The sequence below is a fragment of the Anomaloglossus baeobatrachus genome, chromosome 2 (genome assembly GCF_048569485.1).
Source record: "Anomaloglossus baeobatrachus isolate aAnoBae1 chromosome 2, aAnoBae1.hap1, whole genome shotgun sequence".
Taxonomy (NCBI): Eukaryota; Metazoa; Chordata; class Amphibia; order Anura; family Aromobatidae; genus Anomaloglossus; species Anomaloglossus baeobatrachus.
Genome location: NC_134354.1, coordinates 403,590,895 through 403,596,894, shown reverse-complemented (window position 1 = coordinate 403,596,894; position 6,000 = coordinate 403,590,895). Strand labels below are relative to the sequence as shown.

At 50.2% G+C, this 6,000-nt stretch overlaps 1 long non-coding RNA gene across 1 annotated transcript in view; it reads left to right on the top strand.

The window, feature by feature from the left end:
* Positions 1 to 675: 675 nt before the first annotated feature.
* Positions 676 to 6,000, top strand: part of LOC142291528 (uncharacterized) — a 130,960-nt gene continuing 125,635 nt past the window's right edge. The window contains exon 1 of the long non-coding RNA XR_012750502.1: positions 676 to 739. This is a non-coding gene — a long non-coding RNA (uncharacterized LOC142291528). The remainder of the gene's footprint in view (positions 740 to 6,000) is intronic.

The window sequence follows — 6,000 nt, the reverse complement described above, 5'->3', positions numbered from 1 at the left end:
CATTAAAAGCAAGAAATAGGGTGTGAGGCGACGTGAACCCATCACTTTCCCCACTCTAAACACTCTAAAAGGGGGCCTATTCAGGTGCAGCTTGCGGATGAGATCTACGATAGCAAGGATAGGTCGAGTGAAAGTACCCCAAAATACAGTAAACGCAGAACCATCAGAAGAGAAGTCATGCCGGTCATAGTGGTGAAAAAAAAAAACTGTTCAAGTTTTGCTTGCCAAGAGAACTCCGGTGTCACATGTTTTTCTACTGCATCTATGACAGGGACTGGCTGAGGGGTGATGCATACCAACCCAAAGAAAACAATAAGTGTCGCACACCCCACCCAAAGTCATAAACCCACACTGATTCTCTCTGGCACAGGAGTATAGCGCTCCCACGGTCCGGCGTCCGTATCATCCTTCATGACCATGGACCACAATGTATGGAGTAGCCACAGGCCTCCTGACCCGAGCATGATAGCTTTACATGTCTAGGAGGCTTTGATTGATGCTCAGGTCAGGAGAGCCATGGCCAGTTTCTGCGTTGTGGTCCATGCTTGGACTGATTTCTACAGACATTTGCAGCAGGAATATTCCTTTTAAAGGAATTGACAAAAGTGAACTAATTTTTTCATTTCTATCCACAGGTATACATGATACAAAAATATTTTATCCTTTGTCTTCTATAGGAAAATGCTGTGGTTATGCTCTGTGACAAATGCAGAGATCACTGAGCAGGAAGAATGAATAGGTGAGCTGGGGTAATCACATGAATGAAGTGATCTCGCCCAGACTTGATATACATGTTGCAGTTTGTTGCAGTCCTGCCTGTCATGATTATGTCACAACTACTGAAAAGTCATATCTGCAGTACAGAAATGCTAGCCTATTATTAGCCTTAGTGGCCAATGTGAAAACTGCAAGATTTCAGGATATTGTTTTAAAATATAGCTTGATGTGGAAAGGTTTAAAAAAAATCACATTGGATAAGATGTGTGAATGGGCAACTACTTGGCAACTTACATTTAATGTTGATAAATGTAAAGTAATGCACCTAGGACGGAGTAATCCTATAGCTGCGTATACATTAAATGGAAGTAAACTCGGGACTACAGAACAGGAGAAGGACTTGGGTATTCTCATTTCAAATAAGCTGAGCAGCAGCACTCAATGTCAAGCAGCAGCTGCAAAAGCAAACAAGATTCTAGGGTGTATAAAAAGAGAGATTAGATCCCGTGATCCCAACGTATTGTTACCCCTCTATAAATCACTTGTAAGGCCACATCTAGAATATGGGATCCAGATTTGAGCTCCACATTTTAAAAAGGACATTCAGAAGTTAGGGTTAGTTCAAAGGCGGCTAACTAGATTATTACAAGGGATGGGAGGCCTCACATATGATGAGAGGTTGAAAAAGTTGGGCTTGTGTAGGTTGGAAAAAATATGTCTCACAGGAAATCTAATTTATATGTTTAAATACATGTATGGTCAATATTTAAACGACTGGCACATGACTTATTCCTTCCAAAGACAATACTACTACCAGGAGGCACTCACTGCGAGTAGAAGAAAGATTGGAAAGCTAGATTGGAAAGGGTTCTTTACAGTTAGGAGGGCTTTACACGTTGCGACATTGCTACCGAAATATCGTCGGGGTCACGGTTGTTCTGATGCACATCCGGCGCTGGTAGCGACATCGCAATGTGTAAATCCTAGGAGCGACGATGAACGAGCGTGAAACAGTCAAAAATCGCTGATCTGTGTCACGTCGTTCATTTCCATAATGTCGCTCCTGCTGCAGATACGATGTTGTTTGTTGCTCCTGAAGCTCCACACATTGCTGTGTGTGAAGCCGCAGGAACGACAAACATCTCCTTACCTGCCTCAAACGGCTATGCAGAAGGAAGAAGGTGGGCGGGATGTTATGTCCCGCTCATCTCCGCTTCTATTTGCCGGACGCTTAGTGACGTCGCGGTGAAGTCGCGGTGATGCCGAACGCACCTCCCCCTTGAAGGAGGGATTGTTCGGTGGTCGCCGTGATGTCGTCGACCAGGTATGTGCATGTGGAGCTGCCGTAGCGACAATGTTCGCTACGGCAGCAATCACCATATATCGCATGTGCTACGGAAGCGGGTGCTATCGCGCTCGGCATCGCTAGCATTTGCTAGCGATGTCACAACGTGTAAAGCCCCCCTTAGAGCAGTCAGACTGTGGAATGCCCTACCACAAGAGGTAGTAATGGCAGATACTATAACAGCTTATAAAAAAGGGCTGGATGATTTCCTCACTACACACAACATTATGGGTTAGGCGAAGTTCACATGTCCTGTAGTCATCCGTTGGGAAACTGATTTCTGCAGAATAATTTTTTTTAACATGGAAGTCTATGGACAACGGATCTGTTAATGGATTGCTTTGCTATTTAACTATCTGTTATACTTGCATTTATAACGGATCCATTGTTTTCTTAACGGATCCATTACAAATGGATTATAAATAGTAATCTGTTAATGGATCCCTTCTCTATAGACTCAACATGTTAAAAATGGATCCGGACGACATCCATTATTTAACTATGGACAAAAAAGTAGTGTTTGCACAACTTTTTTTGCAAACGGATTTCTAACGCATGCGTGATAATGATGACTACAGGACATGTGAACCCAGCCTTAGAGATGATATAGTGACGAAAATGTGTAATTGATGGAGAAAGGTTAACCTTGATAGACCTAGGTCTTTTTTCAGCCTGTGCAACTATATACAGTATATGTCATGTATAAAAATAAAACAATTAAAACTTACCTAGTTATTTTCTGACTATATAAGTTCATTCTGATATTTCCCTAGTCAAACTTGGATTCTATTGTTAGATTCTAAAATTCGACCTCTATCTAATAGTCCAGTACATTCCTAATGAACGTACTGAGCAAACACAATTGCATCTTTCCTATGAGAAACAATCCTTTCACTGAAGAATTTTCAGAAGAGTAATATATATTTAAGATACATTTACAGTTATTACAGAAATAAGTCCTCTGATGACCTGATAATATGAGTGGAAAACTTCCTCACTCGAGTGGCACTACAGCCAGTTAACCTTGTTTTTTCACCTGACCACACACTATTTTACTTGGCCGATTCTTCTCTACTTTCACTAAAATCCATTTCCTTTTGCTTCCTGACGCCTGGTGCCTTCATATGATTATATTAGAGTCACATCTCCACCCAACACCTTACTCAACTTGGTCTCTTATTAGTGATAGCAGATCCTGTTGGTTTTTTGCCCATACACAAAACAATTTAAAGGCCACTTTACACGCAGAGATAAATCTTTGGCAGATCTGTGGTTGCTGTGAAATCATGGACATATTGTTCCATTTGTACACAGCCACAAACCTGGCACTGATTGTCCACAATTTCACTGCAACCACAGATCTGCTGCAGATTTATCTCTGTGTATAAAGTGGCCTTAACACTGTAAAGGTGAAGTGTTGGACATGCAAGTGTGTGTGTGTGTGTGTGTGTGTGTGTATGTGTGGCGCCCCTGACCTGGTCAGGCGCCACTGAGTACTGCACCCATGCTGGGGACAGTACAATACAGGTAATCCAGAAGGCTGACAGGGGTGTGGAACACAGGCGCATAGTGATCAGGTCTCACACATGTACCCATGAGAGGACCCCTGGGGATCCCAGGAGGGGGCAAGCCTTCACCTTCACTGGAATAGTGGAGGGGGTAGAGCCTCCATCTCCTCTCAAGGGGTGTGGTGGAGAGTCTGGTTGCCAGGTGGCGTAGGCAAGAACAGGAGAGGAGGAGCAGTGAGTCAGTTAGAGCAGAACTCCATAGGGCTCAGTGAGGAGCAGACCTGTGGGGCTGTTGCTGTCTAACAGCGCCCGCGCAGTGGCTACAGACGGGGGAGAACGGTCAACTAGGAGTGCTGCCTGAAAGCCAGCTTCAGCTAGCGAGTGCAACGGAGTGGGAAGTAAGGAGACTGCTAGAGAGCACCAGGCCCAACCGGGCGGCAGATCCCGAAGCGGAGATAGATTCAACTTTCTTCTGCTAAACCTGCCGGTGTGGGGCTCTTAAAGCCCACACCACAACACTACAAAGCCGCAGCCACGTAACCACAAGTTAGGGCCCATAGGTCATAGGAGGCAAGAGGCTGGAGTGGCCTGGTCCGGGGAACAAGCAAACGGCGAAACAAGAAGGGGAGAGAGGCTTGGAGCATCTTCCCTGGGTGACCCCCATAGGGACTCAAAGTCGGGGTCACCCCAAACCACCAAGGGCTAAGGAAGGCGAGTCAGTAGTCACCCTCATAAAGTCAGCCTGAAGGATACCTGGTTCCACCTGGTTCGTCCCAGCTACGCCCGGGTTACTCACCCTGCCAGCAAATGTGAGTAAAAACCCTGAAAGACACTCTGCCTGTGTGGTTATTCTGCGACTTGTGGTACTACAAACCTACACAGGGCCCTGGGGCTTGCCTCACTCTCAGGAGGCTACTACATCCGACTGCACCCACCATCAGCCCCAGGCGTCCCCTAACCTGCAGTGGCGGTCCCCACTGACCGCAATACTGAGAGTGGCGTCACGATCAAACAAGAAGATTTCCTACCAGTGACGGAGATCCAGCAACGTGGAGTCCCTGAAGGTAATGCACCGACACCGACACAGCACCTGCGGGGCTTCACATCTGGCGTCACGAACAGGATAAGGACTAGACCTGTTCAGACAGGTGACCATGTGCCTAGGCGGTCCGCTTGAAAAATTGGAAGCGCCGCCATGTTGCCACCATGAAAAGCGCGCTGAAAAACAACAGCAGCCCGCGCTGGAAGAAGTTACCGCCCACGAAGAGGTGTGGCTACCCAGAGATCCTCTGCAGAGTTCTGACCTTGCCGGCTGAGAGAGCGGAAGCGTCCAGAGACGGCGGAGCAGAAGAGAAGCCAGCAGCTTGGTAGAGAAAATGGAGTCCAGACGCGGATACCCAGAGCCAGGCTCTGCTGCCTGGTGGTGCCGGGAGCTTGCCATCTTCTGCGACCGGCTGGAGGCCGGGATTGTGCGACAGCTTAGGGAAGAACGCACGGAGCTCCTGGAGATGGCTGCGGCGGTGCGGACCTACGAGGAGGGAGCCGCGCGACGCATGTCAGACCGAGCGGCGACGACGCAGACCCCGATGCAGCCACAGATGGGTGAGTCGAGTGATGCCCCGGCCAGCACAAGTGCCCCGACCCCTGCTGCCACGCCCGCGGTCCCGGAAGAGGCGCCCGGCGCGGCGCCACCGAACCAGGCCGCAGCCACGCTAGAAGCGGCCCGCCAAGCCCAGGCCGCTGGAGCGATGCCCCGCCTGTCCCGCAGGGCTCCGACCACCACGGCAGTGCTCATCCGTGCTGCAGGTGTGACGCTGACCCAGGCTGCCACCCTGCTAAACCCGGTCCGCCAAGACCCCAACGCAGCAGCGACGCTCGTCCGCGCCGCAAGTGACATGCTGAACCAGGCCGCAGCCCCGCCGGGTGCGGCCCGCCAAGCTCCGATCGATGCAGCGACGCCCGGCTCAGCCTGCACGGACCCCATCGAGGCTGCGACGCCAAGTGAGACCGCGGCTGCAGTGTCCAGTCCGGCCCGCCAGAAACCGGCCGCGATAGAAACGCCAATCCAGGCCGCCGCCATACAGGGCGCGGCCCGCCAAGACCAGGCCGCCGCCATGCCAGGCGCGGCCCGCCAAGACCAGGCCGCCGCCATGCCAGGCGCGGCCCGCCAAGACCAGGCCGCCGCCATGCAGGGCGCGGCCCGCCAAGAGATTACCTCATCATTTACCCCGGCCTGCAAGGCCAGAGCAGACACCGCTCCCCAGTCCACAGAGGTCCCTGCTAGAAAGACCCTGATAGGAGAGGACCCTGAATACTGGAAGCTGAAGGCTGACCTAGAGGCCCAGTTTCCACAAGAGATGGTGGATCGGTATTTGCTCCCTCCGTATACCCCCAAGGAGATTCCGGCAACCCCTGCAGCTGCGCCAGAGA